The sequence below is a fragment of the Phascolarctos cinereus genome, unplaced genomic scaffold (genome assembly GCF_003287225.1).
Source record: "Phascolarctos cinereus isolate Bilbo 61053 unplaced genomic scaffold, phaCin_HiC Scaffold_5;HRSCAF=322, whole genome shotgun sequence".
In the NCBI taxonomy this organism is placed as follows: Eukaryota; Metazoa; Chordata; class Mammalia; order Diprotodontia; family Phascolarctidae; genus Phascolarctos; species Phascolarctos cinereus.
The window spans coordinates 415,375,166-415,391,029 of NW_027555958.1; the positions used below are offsets into that span (position 1 = coordinate 415,375,166).

Genomic DNA, 15,864 nt, shown 5'->3' on the forward strand with positions numbered 1-15,864 from the left:
TTGAAAACAGGTGGGAATAGAATAAAGGAACTCAACAGGCCAGTCTGGTAGGGAGGCTCTGGAATATCCCCAGAAATTACCCAAATTATAGACTCTCTTTCTCTAAGTGCCCCCATCCCACCTCACAGCCAAATGGGGAGTTTTCTTCTCCCGTTGCTTTGAAGTCCATATGTAGCATGTATGAGACAGGGCACAAGTAAAGATAAGACTAGGAGATCCTATCCAGTGTAGCTCTACTGATCTTACTTATACCAGCTGTGGTAGAAATTTGTAGACTTAAAAAAAAATCAACACTAATGACCATGTATTTTGTTAGCATTATCAAATAATGGTCAATAAATATATTTTTTAAAAGTATAGAAGCTATGCTGAGGCTTATAGCTGAAGTAATCTCTGGGCTCTTGGGAGAGATTTACCAGGTAGACTGTACCCTGACCCATCGTCACAGTTGCTGGTTCTGCTTGGTCTCAGCTCCAGTCCACTCCTCTGTCATGTGTTTGTGTCATTCTCTGGTTCACCTGCTCATTGGCTTTCATCTCACTCTTGTCCTTCTTCTTCTTGTGGTAGTTGCCCTCAGACTTTGGAATCCCAGAACAAACTCAACTCTCCTGAACAAAAGTTTGTTTAAAGTTCGTGAATTCTCTTTCATTTCAGTAAATCCCTCAAAGCCTCTGTGATCCCATCAGAGTTAAAGCTTCATTACAGCCCAGGGGTATAATTATATAGAGTAATCAAGAAAAAAGTTTATCTCATAAATGTATAGAAAGGAAAAGAGTGTTGGTTATTAGATCCAAGTTATAAGAACTAAGAAATAAGACTAATTATAAGGCTAGTTTATATATGAATATAGCAGGAATGATTGATTGAAAACTGAAAATATGACTGAAAAATTGAGATATGCCATTTCATCCTTGCCTGTTCTTCATAGCTATGCTAATGGAATTATCAGTTAAAAACTCATAGGGTTTTCTTAAGATCACATCAAGATGACAGCCATTTACTCATTTCTCATCTGGAAACATCTGTACAAATAAGAATATGGTATCTTTGTTGAGTCCTGACTGGAAAGTCTGGCATTATTAACTTCACATCTGATGAGGAAAGGGAGCAGAGAAAAGAATATGAACCTAGATCTCCCAGACATATTTGTTCGGGTGTGGTCTCCTGCAAGAATTCATGTCTGAGGGAAACCCCTATCCTGCTACCAGTTTAGAAAAATCTTCAGAAATGCCACAACAAGTCAGATCAATGGAATCCAGAACATTATTTAGACATCATCAAGGAGCATATTGTAGGGTGGCCTTCTTTGATGTTGCCTGTGAGAAGTTAGGGATATATCCGAATCATCCTTATCTATTATAGATTGATAATCCACTTTTTTGGAACTTATGTGTGTTTTCAATTGGCATAATGTTCTATGTGCATACAATCCTCTGAAAAAAAAACAGAGCTTCCTTTCTGTTGTCCTGAAACACCCAAATGAGCTCTTTCATGCTTTAAGGAATAGGTCATTGTCATGACCGTGAGCAGTTTCTTCCTACCCTGCTTAGCCCAGAGCATCTTAATTTGTAGGGCCTGAGCAAGAGAACATGCTGCTTTGGTTTTTTTTCACTTGTCCCCATGTATATGGGACCACACAAGAAACATATGGAGGGTAATTTGAACTAAGGTCTTCTTCAAAACAGTACCAGCGGAAGGGTGTGGCTTACTGTCTGAAATGAGCCAGAAGAATAGACTCAGTACCAAAACTGACTGTTTTGTTTGATGTGGTTATTATTTTGTCGTTTCAGTTATGTCTGACTCTTCGTGACCCCTTTTGGGGGAATTTTCTTGGCAGAGAGACTGGAGTGGCCTGTCATTTTCTTCTTCAGTTCATTTTATAATGAGGTAACTTAGATCTTCCTGACTCCAGTCCTGGTGCTTTATCCACTGCACCACCCAGCTGCCCACAAAATCGACCTTAGATATCCTCTAATCAAATCCTTCATTTTATAGGTTTAATAATAATTTAAAAAAAAACCTAAACCTTGAGATTCAAGGGAATGACATGACTTGACCAAAGTTACACAGTTTTTTGGTAGAGAGTTAGTCAATCACCTGAAAAACAATAGAGCTAAAACTGCTTTAGACATAATCATTAAGATGACAGAGTGGAATACTAATTAGATATATAACACTTTATTTTACTGATAGATATGCTATCTCCTCAACGTGATTATTCTCCCCACCACCACCACCACTAATGGTGCATGCATTCAAGCCTCTTGTAAACCCTACACAAAGTCAACCAATGTGCTGGAAATCTGTATCTCTTGACATTACATGTGTTTTGGGGAGGGGTGAGATTGGTGAGCATACTCTTGAGTCTTGTGTGACTGCCAGAGTCAGGATATGACTGTTGGCCTCTTGACAAGACGTCTGGGCCGAGTGCACAATAAGGCATGAAGAATTCCTCCCTTATCCTCTCCTCTTCTTGATAATATGCTTCCTTGTTCCTGGTCCCCCAAACCTTACAATAAAATTAAGGTATTCATTTGTTTAACAAGACCACATAACCTGAAAGAGCAATGGCATATGTAAGTTATAGATTGTGGCCACTCAAGGTGGCATGTCCTGCTGCCCAGCCAGGCTGCTGAACAGCATGCCACTTCTTTTGAGATGTTGGGCCTCTAGAGAATTATGTGCATTCTTGCTCTTAACTCTTTTTTTTCTATTAGTCACGAATTAAGCCTGTTTTCTTGCCTTGACCTTAATCTGTGTGAAATGATTGGAACCTTGAACTTATCCACTGCAGGGTACTAATAGTTAGTACATGGGCTTTATACCCTTTTTTCATTGTTTTCATATGACTTGTCCATTTCCTTTACCAATCATATATCTGATCACTTTTTAGCATTTTCTTGTGTCCATTTGAGCTTCCATAGAATACTATTGGCTACTTATGCCCACCATGAATTTCTCCATTTCCCTTTTGGTGAAATGCAATTTTGATTCCTCAGGAAGGAATTTCATGGTATTTCATGATGCATAACAATGTAGTATCACCAGAATAATACTGGAATCAAAACATGGGATTTTATTTGAGGGAAAAGCTAAGTCACTAAAACTGATGTGCAATTTCCCAAATGCAATACAGGGCACCGTTACCCTCCCTTTCAATCCGAACTTTGCTCAACACTTGTCTGATTGTGAATATTGTCAAGACCTGACATAAATCAAAACCATGAGTTGAAGAATAAAGTGTCATCATTAATTAAGCCAACAGGGTAGCACATCTGTTACCCTGGAAGATGTCCAGTGAATTTCCCAACCAAAGAGACCCATGAAATAGTATTTATAGTTTTAGGAGGAGAGAAGGAGGAGACAGTATGAGGAAGTAAGTGGCCCTTGGCGATCTGGGCAAGGAAAGTCACTTCATTCTGGTTGTTTTGCCTTTCATGCCATGAATCCTAATGGAAAGGGGCAAGTATACTAGAAGCAGAGATCCAACTTGAGCTGGGCTCCTGACAAGGCAACATCCCTGGGTGGGGGAACCCTAAGGTGTGGGAAACATAGGGTGTGGTTCAGCTCAACCTAATCTCATTATCTTAAGAGTAGGAATGTAAGGACATTACCATAATTTTGACTTTGTCAGGATGACTGAAAGGTCTAGGCAGTCCATATGATAACTGGTTAACAATTTTCTGTCATTACATTAACAATTATATGCAGTTTTGTCAATACTAAATGATAAAACAGAGAGACATACATGACCCTCCAAACGGAAAAAGAATTCCTTTTACATGATAGAGTTCTCCAGATACCCTGTTTGAGAATGTCATTCTACTGATTGCATCAATTCTGAAACTTTGCCAAAGGTCCTAATTACAGAAATCCAAAAATCAATCAAAGCTATCCACACAGGTAAAACCAAATGGATAAAAATATTTATTGGCCACCATATGATTTGTGGTTAAACAGAAAACCCATAAAACTGATGCAGCAATCCATGTGTCTTGAACATATCCTGTTGATAGTAAAGAAACTGGTCCTACAATTGAACAAATCTGATGATTAATAAAATCGACTAAACATTACTGCCCTCTTCTCTGACTCCAAGGTTCTTACGCTGAAGGAGCTCACAATCTTATTGGAAAAACATGAACAAAGAATGAAAGAATAACCTTGGCAGATAAAGCAAAAATAAAATATTTCAATCACAGTTTGAGACAAGAGAAATAGAGATAATACAAGGCACTACCATGCAAGGAAAGGTACTGAGAATAAGGGACATGGAAACTGAGACAGAAGTAGATTATTTCACCATGGAGTAATCACAAAAGCTTTTCAGAAGAGGTAAAAATTTGAGTTCAGAATTGTATTTCAAGATTTAAATGCTAAACCTAAACTGCATAGTTCACAACTGTAGAGATTTTCATTATGTTCCCTCCCAGGCCTTGACTTGGAGAATTCCTTCAAATCCCTACATTATTTGACTTGTTCCTTTCTGATGCTTTTCTAGATTCTAAGAGTCTCACTTGGAACCATTCATTCCATTAGCTCTTTCCTAATTGTTACAGAACAAGATGGGATCTGTCCTGAATGGGAAAGTCCTGTCCTAGAGCTGTTTCTTTCCTAGTCTTTTAAACTTGTCTGAACTTCCCAACTAAATAATTCTCAGGATTTTGCCACCCTCTGGCACCCCCCCAAAAAACAAAACCAAAACCAAAAAGAAACCCAACATTTTTCTTCAACAGAATGACATTCTGTCTTCAGATGCTAATAGCAGTAAGCATCTATCTTCCCTTTTGTGAACCCTTCAGACCTCTTTCCCACACTAATTCATTCACTCAGTAAATATTTATCAAGCACCCTCTCTATCTTTTAAGTAGTATTCTAGGTACTGGGGCTACAGACACAAATCCACACAATGGAGTTAACTTGAATTCTGGAAGGGTATTTCTTTCCAAGGAAAAGAACAAAATTAATTGATAGGGAAAAAAAATACGTGAGATATAAGTTCACATAAAATGGAATCTGACCAGACCTCAAGCTCATTAAGTCTTTCTGAGACTTACTATTTCTGTGGTCTAGACCAACAGTCATCTTCAGAGTTTTCACAATAATTTACTGAATCCTGGAGATACATTCCTTCTTGTTCTAATGATTTCCCCTTCTAAGTACTTTTACAAGTACATAAACTTGGATCTGTCTAGCAAGAACCAAGCAGCCAGCAAGCATTTATTAAGCATGTATCAGGTGTCTGGGGATACAAATAAAGGCAAAAACAAAACAAAACAAAAAAACAGTTCTTGTCCTCTATTTCTAATATATAAATAAGTAGGTACATAATACATATGTATACGTGATATACATTGATAATATAGATAATATATATTATACACAGGGGGAGGGGATTGATGTAAGATAATCTGAATGGGGAAAGGCACTAGCAACTGGGAATGGGGAATGAGGAGGAATGGTCTTTTGCAGAAGGTGGGATTTGAACTAAGTCGTGAAGGAAACCACGTAGGCTAGAAGACAGAAGTGAGATAGCAGAGCATTCCCGGCATAGGGTAGGGCAGAGGGGCAAAGACACAGACACCAAAGGTGGAGAGACCTGCCCAAGGAACTGCAAGCAGTCCAATGTAGCTGGATCATAGAATGCATACAGGGCACGATATTACAAGAAGACTGGAAATATGGGAAGGGGCCAAGCTGTGAAGAGCTTTAAATGTCAAACAAAGGAATTTTTATGTGATGTTGGAAGCAACTGGTTGCCAGTGGGGCTTACTGAACTAGGAGTTAGCTACATGTTCAGACAAGTGCTTTAGAAAAATCACTTTGGCAACTGAGTGGCAGATGGATGAGAGTCTGGAAAGACCTGAAGCAGGGAGAGCAATTAGAAGGCTATAATAATTGACACAGTATGTGATCAGGCACTGAACTAGGGGTTGTGGCTGTTTGTGGAGACAAGGGGACTGCACACCAGAAATGTGGCAAAGCTAGAAATGACAAGATTAGACAGTTAATTGGATGTGTGGGGTAAGAGTGAGGAGTCAAAGATGACATGGAGCTTGTAAACCGCGGTGACTGAGAGGATGGTAGTGCCCTCAATGGTAATAGAGGAGTTCAGAAGTGGAGGGAATTTGGAGGGAGAGGTAATGAGTTCCATTTTGGACAGAGAAAGAAATGATAAAAAGATGTATGCATGAAATGATTTTACAAAAATACACATATTTGTGTCTAATGGCAGCCATCTCTAGGGCATGGGGGGGAGGGAAGAAAAAAGGGGAAAAAAGAAATTTATGTGATAATTTTGTCATATATTTAAAAGAAATAGCAAGGTGTACATAATAGATTTGCAGTTTCATGTGCAATCTTTTTTATTCTATTGTGTTATGGAAATGATTGTTTTATTTCATAAATTAAATTTTTTTTTTAAAAAGAGATAACCTAGTTTCAGATATCCAAAAGGCTATTGGAGATGTGTGACTGTAGATCAAGAAAGAGACTAGGGGTGGATATACTTCTTTGGGAATCATCAACATAGAGAAAATAATTGAGCCAGTTGAAGCTGATAAGGTCATCAAGCGAGATAGTAGAGAGAGAGGAGGAAAGGAGGCCCAGGCATCTTGGGATGTATGCATGGTGGTGCAGAAGATAGAGTATTGGGCCTAGCTGGAGTCAGGAAGACCTGAGTTGAAATCTACCTTCAGACATTTACTGACCTGGGGCAAGTCATTTAACCCTATTTGCCTCAATTTCCTCATATGTAAAATGAACTGGAGAAGGAAATGGCAAACCACTCTAGTGTCTTTTCCAAGAAAACATCAAATGGTATCATGAAGAGTCTGATATGACCAAAACAATTGAATAACAATAAGTGAATATAACATGAATTAAGAACCAATAAAATAGATTTTGAGAAAGTAGAATAATGAAAACATAGAAAGGAAAAAGTATCTAGGAAGACAGGGTGATCAGCAGTGCCAAATGATGCAATGAGGTTAAGAAGCATCAGGACTGAGAAAGGACATTAGATTTGTTATTTAAAAGGTCGTTGGCAACCTTGGACAGGACAGTTCCAATTGAATGATAGGGTTGAAAGCCAGATTGTAGAGGATTTAGAACAAGTAGAGATACCAAATATCTTTCTCAGGGTGACTTTCTCAAGGAATTTTGTCACTAAGGAAAGGAAAGATATAGAATGATACTGCAGATAGTAGAATTAAGTGATGGATTTTTTAGGATGGGGAGACAGGGACATCTTTATAAGCAAAAGAAAGGATCCAGAATATAAGGAGAGATTGAAAATAAGAGAGCAAGTAGGATAGTGAGGGCAATTTACTGGGGAGGTTTGGAAGAGATGGAATCAAGGGCATGTACACTCTGGCATGAGAAGAACTTTTTCTTCATCTGAGAACTGAGTGAAGGTGAAGATTGTGGAGTAAAATGTCTGAATTATGTGGGATGAGGAGAAGACAGAGATCTCAGAAAATAGTTTCAATTTTTCCATGAAGTCTGAGGCAAGACCCTCAGCTGAAAGGCTGAAGAAGGGTTATCAAAGAGATAGACAGACACAGAGACCAAGAGAGAGACAGAGACAGAGAGACTGTGAATTGGGCATTGAATTAATTGAGGAAGGAAGGAGAATATCCTGGGAGTCAATAGGTACCATTCACCAGGATCTGGATTGGGTGATAAATTTGGGTATCATTAACATCAAAAGAAGAGTGGTTGCTTAGTGAAGGTGGTAGGAGGCAGTTTCAAAAGCTATTCTGACTCCACCATGGCCAGTTAGTAGGGCATGTGTGAGAGAGTGAAGGATATGGAAAGGAAGGTGAGGAAAGCAGCGTCATCAGAGCAAGCCATATCTTTGTGAGAGCCCAATGATAGGTGGAGTGAAAAAGAAAGAGGAAGTAGGCCCATAATATCATGGCATTATAGATTTAGATCTGGAAAGGATCTTAGATTCCATCTTATCCAAGACCTTCTTGTTATAGATGAGGAAAATGAGCACCCAAAGGTTAAGTGACTTGTCCAGAAACCCATACCTATTAAGTTACAGAAGCAGGATTTGTATCCAGGTCCTTTGACATAAAAATCTGCTCAAACATGCTTTGAATTTAATCAAATGGCACTTTCCGTAAAGGGTGTCACAAATTTAGCCAATAAGGAAATATCTTTTTGAGGGGCCTTTAATACCTTTCCCACACATTTCTGTATAAACACTGATGCCTCCTTGATTTGACACTGGTTTCTTTTCCCTCACCCCAGCAATGGGTGTAGAAGGGAAAGATCATATAAAGATTAATACGATTTCCTATGACCTAAAATAATACCCAAAACCCATAGGTAAACTCCACCCCATCCCACTTCATCCCAGGTTTGTTTTATTTTTCTCAGAACTATATCCAGTGCCCTAGCTATGAGGCATTTATGATTTGGGTGCCAGTTTTATTTCAGTCTTTTCACTTTATTTTAATATTTATCCTGATGATGTCAAGAACTTTATTGGGTAGCAAAAAAAAATATGTTTGAGAGTCACAGAATTTTAAAACTGAAATAAACCTCAAGAGTTTATTGAATTCAACCTCATTCCCTTGACAAATGAGGAAAGTGAAATCCAAGCATTTTAGGTGACTCAGCCAACATCGCCCAGTTATTGGATGCCTTTGGGGTGATTAGAATTCAGAAGTTCTGGCCCCAGTCCAGTGCACTCTCTAATGTGTTATGCTACATGCCTCCCTAAAAACAAATCTGTCTATATTCCATAGGCTCTCAGACCTTTAACAAAAAATCATTTGTATACTTTGCATGGCATGGAGGACAAGTGTTACTATGACAGTATTTCCATGAGATAATGTATGAGAAACCTGTGTCAACTTTGAATATCTATATGTAAGTAGTTATAGTAAATAATAAGTTTTTATTAAAGAGATTTTCTTCAATGTGGTATTATAACCTGTGAGAGGGTACTACTCACTCTACCAGGATGGACACTGAGGCCTCTGAATGTTTTCTTATTAGGAAATCTTTTTCTGTGTCTTTCCGTCAAGTGAGATAATATATGTAAAGTGCTTTGCTAATCCATTTACAATACCTGTCATATAATATGCACATATTTGTGTTTTATATATGTGTATATACACATATGTATATACGCGTATAGAAATGGAGAATCACACATGGGAATCTGTGTATATACATATGTGTATTCGCACTTATATGTAATAACTCACTTGGCTGTTCCTCCAACGACAATCTATTCTCAGCTATATGTATTTTTTTCCCTACTTTGTTTTTCCAGGGTCAATATTTATATGAGCCTTTTTTTTTTACCAAATCATCTAAGTTTCATTAAAGAGGTTCTGTCTGTAGGGTTCCAGGATTCAGCAATCAGTACAATGTCTTCCACAAATAGCCTTTAGAGATCTCCACCATCAAAATCAAGTCCTTCTTCTGTTTGCACAGGACATCATCTATGGCACTGGAAAATATTTTTAAATAAGCAAGTGCATCTCTGAAATTAGTTCTCAGTAGTCCATTGAACAAAGCTATTTCTGTAATTATAACAGTCATAGAATCATCTATATGTAACCCATTTTCCACTCAACTCAGGACTTGTGAAGATAAGAGGCCAATATAGGAACATTTGAGATGATTACCATATTGGGTTTTGCCCAGGCCTTGATGCAACCCCACTAAAACTCAATTGCTGTACATTAACCTAGAAAGACAAAGTACCGTAGGGGTGATAGAATTTAACTAGGTGGATTCAGGAAAAGAAGATAATAAAACAGAGGATAGGGAAAGAGTCAGGAAACAAGGCTGTAAAATAGGGCAGAAGGCACAGTTTCAAGTCATATAGACCCTATATTAACAAACATTAAAGCAACCTCTGGGCTAATGCAACGTCTGGAAATTGGAGAGAAAAGCTATCGTAAAGAGGGAACCCCCTTGGCTTCTTCAGACCTGATGAGTCCTTGACCTCATGTATTCCAAACCAGCCACCATTTTGAGAATGTCTCCATGGAAGGAGGAAGAGCTACTCACATTCTACGATCCAGCTACACTGATCTACTTGGTTTTCCTCAAACAGGACACTTCATCTCCCTGCTCCACACATTTACACTGGTTATTTCGCATGCCTGAAATGCCTTCTTCACCTCCAACTCCTAACTTTCCTGACTTCCTTCAAGATGCAGTTCAAATCCCACATTCTGCAAAAGGCCTTTCCAGGTCCTCCCCACCCTCCAGTTAGTTAATTTTCTTTGAGATTTCTTCCCATGGTAATTTTCATGTTGGAATACGAGCTTCTCAAGACCAGGTACCATGTTTTTGTTTTCCTTTTGTAGCTGGTGTTTGACGCTTAAAGTGCTTAATAAATGCTTGTTTACTTTCTGACTGCCTACCTGCTTGTCTGACTTGGGGAGGTACCCATTGCTTAGGTTCTACTCTAAGATGCACTCTCTCCCCAGAAGATAGGCCAGGATATCTTGAATTAATATCATGGGTTTGAGTTAGTTTAGTTCTCTGACATGAACAGAGTATCACTATTGATATCTCCCTGTGGAAATTTGAGCAGCAAGTATCATTTAACCATTGTTGCTGCTTTGTGAAGAACATGATTACAGACACATCTCAGACTGTCTTTGCTGTCCTGATTGTCAATGCTGGTGCTGGTCAATCTGAAGCTGGTATCTCAAAGAATGGTTAGACCAAGGGTGGAGAACACAGTGGCCCTCTAGGTCCTCAAGTGTGGCCCTTTGACTGAATCCAAAGTTCACAGAACAAATCCCCTTAATAAAAGGATTTGTTCTGTAAAACTTGGACTCGGTCAAAAGGCTTCACCTAGAAGGCCACGTGTGGTTAGACCCATCAGCATGCTCTTCTGGCCTACACATTGGGTATGAAGCAACTAGTTGTTGGTGTCAACAAAATGTATTCCAAAGCCACCCTACAGCCAGAGGAGGTAAGAGGAAATGGACAAGGAAGTCAGTATTTATATTAAGAAAAATATCTACAACCCAGACACAGTAGCTTTTGTACCTGTTTCAAGTTGCAGTGGTGACAACATACTGGAGCCACACTCTAATATGTTTTGGTTCAAGGGATGGAAAGTCACTTATAAGGCAATGCTAATAGGACTTCTGTGCTTGAAGCTTTGAATTACATAGCTCATCCAAATGACAAAACCCTGCATCTATTCCTCTAAGATGTCTATAAGATTGATAATGGTACTCTACCCATTGGCTGTGCAGAGGCTGGTATTTTAAAATCAGGCATGGTGGTGACCTTTGTCCCAGTCAATGTTACAATTTAAGTAAAATTTATTGGAATGCACCTTGTAGCTTTGAGTGAGGGTCTGCCTGAGGACAGAATTTTGGTTTCAATGTGAAGAACATGTCTGTCAAAAATGCCTGCTGTGGTAATGTGGCTGGTGATAGTAAGAATGATCCACCAAGACAAGCAGCTGGCTTTACTGCCCATGTCATTATGCTGAACCGTCCAGGCCAAATAAGGCTTGGCTGTGTACCAGCTCTCCCATCAGTCATGCTGTTTGCAAGTTTGGTGAACTGAACAAGATTGATCATCATTCTGTTAAGCTGAAAGATAGCCTTAAATTCCTGAAATCTGGTGATGCTGTCAAGGTTGATATGGTTCTAGTCAAGTTCAGGTGTATGGAAAGCTCCTGTGGGTCATTCTGCTGTTTGTGATATAAGATAGGTTATTCAGTTGGTGTCACCAAGGCAGTTTACAGGAAAGATGTTGGAGTGGGCAAGGTCACAAAGTCTTCCCAGAAGGCTAAATGTATCTTCCCTACCATACCCGCCAGGCCCAACTTCATCAATGGTGGATGAAAGGTCTTAGGATTGGTTGTCTCAATTGTCTACTTAAGTTTAATAATAAAAAGATTGCTTAATGATTACAATATAAAATAAAAGCTTCAAGGAGGAAAGGAAGGCTTTTGTGAGCCACTTGTTTCATGGGCAGTATTGGTTTGTTTGTTTTTTTTTTTAATCAGTAATTTTTAAATGGAAGCAATTTGACCAAAAATCTGTTACAGAATTTTAAGACCACTAAAATAATTGACTGAGAAGAAAATAAAAAAGAAGTATTTTGGAAATAGAACTGACAAAATATCTGATTAATTGGTTCTGGGAGAATAAGAGACAGTGAGAAGTTGAGAATAACTCAGGTTGTGAACCTGGCCAACTGGAAGGATAGTAGTACCCTCAATAGAAATAAGGAAGTTTTGAGGAAGAGTGAGTTTAGAGAGGGGAAAATGAGATGCTTCTCTTTAGGTACTTTCTGACTTCAATTAGGCAGAGAATCAGGGCGTAAGAAATGGCTACTTAAGAGAGAAAGTTCAATCATGTTACAGTCTACTCAATTATGCACTGAATTGTTCAGGTTCCTAATGACTCATAGGAAGAGAATGAGATAAAGAATGTTGGAATAATAAATAAAGAATGTGATTGCTTGGGATGAGAAAGTATGGGAAAACACATGCCAGGGAAAAATACCAGGTTTCTCACTAGGGATTCTGTAGAAGGAAATGAAAGCTTGGGGGAAAGGTTGGATATCTGTCTAACTGAAAGCATGTTATGCTCATTATAGCAAACATTCTTTCCCAGGAGATAGGGATCTACCTCCCTGGAACAAGGGGTTTGACACAGTAAGAAAAATTTCCCTACTGTTCCATCAGCTGCAAAATTGGATTTCCCATGCATAGTGTGTGTGTGTGTGTGTGTATATATATATATATATATATTAGCTTATAATGGAAGAAGCTAAATCACTTTTCATTAATATGACCTCTTCCACTGGAAATGGAGATTAATGAATAGGCCACAAAAATAAGGCAGCTTGGAATCAGGAAGATTTGAATTCAAATCCTTTCTTGGACACTTACTAGCAGTGTGACCCTGGGAAAGTCACTTATGCTCTTAATTTTCTTGTTGTAAAATGAGGTGGAGGAATAGAGGGTAGGGGTGGGGGTGGAACTCAGTGGTCTCCCTGGTCCCTTTTAGCATTAAATCTATGATCCAAAGAAGTATGCTCCCCATTGAATGGGGAAATAAATCAGGAATATCCAATGAGCAATATAACACAATCAGTTATTATCTTGTGCAGTGGCTTTATAACCCTTACTATATTCCTTGCAGAAAAGAATGTGCTAAAGGTTTGAGTCTTGTAAATGTAGCATGTGACTTTACAGAATGAATGCCTCTGTATATCAAGACATGCTATCAAGCAGATCTTTTACAGAAAGCAGAAATAATGAGCAAAGCATCTAGCTTGGGTGTCTCCAATCTGGGGATCAGAACACTGAAGTCATAACTGGTAAATGTCTGATTCAGTTCTTGCCAATAAACCTCCTTCTCTGGCTTGCTAGGATTCCCAGGAGGGAGAGTCTCCACTTAAAGGGATGTTATTGTCTGCTAATCCCTCTTCTTCTCCTCCTACCCCTAACCCTAGGAATCTCAAAGCTTTCTGGAAAATGAAAATTAGAGCTTTACAGCAAAGTCGGGGACTCCTGACTCTTAAGGAGGATCCAGCCAGGCCACACTGAATGTGGACAGACATAAGAAGATTCTTTTTTTTTTTTGTACAGGGTCCCTTCAGCTCTTCTTTTTGCTCAACTTTATTCATACTTCAACAGTTCACAAATTCATAGACTCAAAGAGTTGGAAGGGGCTTCAGATGTCATCTGGCCCACTCCATAGCTGAACAATAGTCGCCTCTATAAGAAGCACTCACCTAGCAGTGGCATGAAGAGGCCTTCCCATCCCATTTTTGGAGAGCTCTAATTGTTAGAATTTATTAAGTGCCTGTCAGTCACTGTGCTAAGTACAGGGAAGTTTTCCTTACAGCAAACCTCAATCTCCCATTCTGCAACTTCTGTCTATTGCCCTTAGATCTGTCTTCAGTGGAAGTCCTACTTCACAGGATATTCCTTCCAGGACTCAAAGACAGTTACCATGTCTCTCTTGAATCTTGTCTTCTCTAAGCCAAACATTTCCCATTTCCTTCAGAGGAACCTCAAATAGCAGTCACCATTTGACTTCATTTTCTCTGGATGTGTTCTGGCCTATCCATGCCTTGCTTAAGATGTACACACTCAACTGAATATAGTACTCCAGACCACATCAGAATATCTTCTCCCAACTTCTGGAGCCTATGCTTTTCTTAATGTAACCTAGGTATTTATCTACCTAACTGTCTATCATCTTTGCCATCTCTCTATCTTTACATATATTCATATAAGTGTGTGTGTGTGTGTGTGTATATATATATATATATATATATATGTATATATATATATATATGTATATATATATATATATATGTATATATATATATATATGTGTGTGTGTGTGTGTGTGTGTGTGTGTGTTTACATATGTATAAAGGGCTGTTATGTCATGCTGTTGATTCATATTAAGCTTACAATCCTCTGAACCTCCCAGATCTTTTTTACATGTTGTTTCTCTATTTCTCCTCATTCTACTCTTGTTTATTTTTAAACCAAAAGTGTTCTTTGTTATTTTAAAATTTATTTCTTCAAAATCTTATCATACTGCATTTCACTTATTGAAGGAAGAAATTATTATTATATAAGAAAATAATTTATCAGTTCTAACACTCTGGGTCAAAAGAAGGGACTCCAACAGATAGTGGTGCAACTAAATTTCCCTCTTACTATGTTATGTTGTCTGAGCCCTTTGTTTGTGACTTATTTCCCAAACTAAACCCTTCTTCTAATTTCTCCTTCTGTCCTAGTGGTCTGCCAAATAATCCTACTAAAATACTTTCTCTCTCCTTTGATCTTTACCCAAGATGTCTCCATCTTGTTTTTCACCTCTCAGATCTCTTCACTTGTATACAAACATGCATACATATGTATATACACATATATACATATATGTATATATATACATATATATATGTGTGTATATATATATATATATATATATAAACACATACTACAAACACTTATATAAAACACATATATACACATAGAGCTAGGTAGAATGCCAGGACTGGAGTCAGAAAGACCTGAATTCAAATCCAGCCTCAGATACTTATTATGAACCTGGGTAAATCACTTAACCTTTTTTGCCTCAGTTTCCTCCTCTGTAAAATGATGGAGAAGGAATGGCAAACCGCTCCAGCATCTTTGCCAAGAAAACCCCAAATGGAGTCACAAAGAGTAAGATGACTGAAATGACTGAGCAACAACATATATAATGCACACACACACACACACACACACATATATACACAAGTGTGTATGTGTGTATAACAATATTGTTCCACAATCTCTTTTATCTACAGTGTTCCTTTTGAATAATGCATTCTTTCAGAGTTGTAGGAGCTTAATAAATGCTCATTGAGTGAGTAAGTGATTCATGAGTCCCATCCCACCAAGGACCCGTGATTCCTATGAGGTTAGATTTGACTCTGGGAAATAAGATTCCCAGTTCAGAGGCAACATAGTGAAATGGATAAAGAGCGGGGCTTAGATTGAGGAGAGAGCTAGATTCAAATCTTACCTCGGCTTCTTACTAACTTTATGACCATAGGCAAGTCATTTAATATCGCTGAATTTCATTTTCTCGCCTGTAAAATGAAGACAGTAAATCCTTTAAGGGCTGCAGGGAGGATCAGATAAAATCATGGATAGAAAGTACTTTGTCAGCCTGAAGACATGTTATAAATGGCAGTTGTCATTGTAGTTGCTGCTGCTTCTATTTTCTTCTCTTTGTTACTCACATTCAGTGAATGTATACATAGATGTACAGATGCGTGAGATCAGTGATTTTAATGCTGTCTTCTTTCTTGGATATTCTCTTCTGTCGATCATTGGTCTTC

At 38.4% G+C, this 15,864-nt stretch overlaps 1 pseudogene; it reads left to right on the plus strand.

Annotated features, from left to right (window-relative positions):
- Window positions 1–11,846, plus strand: part of LOC110196990 (elongation factor 1-alpha 1-like) — a 38,746-nt pseudogene extending 26,900 nt beyond the window's left edge.
- Window positions 11,847–15,864: the final 4,018 nt, after the last annotated feature.